The 240-nt window shown below is 64.2% G+C and overlaps 1 protein-coding gene across 1 annotated transcript in view; it reads right to left on the minus strand.

Moving 5' to 3' along the window:
* The window catches only part of BSG (basigin (Ok blood group)), a gene marked incomplete at its 5' end in the record, with an annotated part of 9270 nt that overhangs the window by 6446 nt on the left and 2584 nt on the right, over nucleotides 1-240 (minus strand). The gene's annotated exons all lie outside the window — the stretch shown is intronic.

The raw sequence follows: 240 nt of genomic DNA on the forward strand, positions 1-240 counted from the left end.
GACCGCACCTCGCCCCCACCCCGCTCCTCAGGCTGCACCAAGCCCTGCATCCCCAGCACATTTAGGCTGCAAGGACCCCGGTGCTGCTCGGACTCAGGATCCATGGTCAGACCTCGGCTGGATGTTAAACTCCCCTGCACTGGCCCAGGTATCCACTGCAGCAGCTACCTCCCGAGTTGGACCCCAGCTCCATGAGCAGAGGAGCCCACCACGTCCACAGGACAAGCGGCTGCGTCACAC

The sequence above is a fragment of the Mesitornis unicolor genome, unplaced genomic scaffold (genome assembly GCF_000695765.1).
Source record: "Mesitornis unicolor isolate BGI_N332 unplaced genomic scaffold, ASM69576v1 scaffold23149, whole genome shotgun sequence".
Lineage (NCBI taxonomy): Eukaryota > Metazoa > Chordata > Aves > Mesitornithiformes > Mesitornithidae > Mesitornis > Mesitornis unicolor.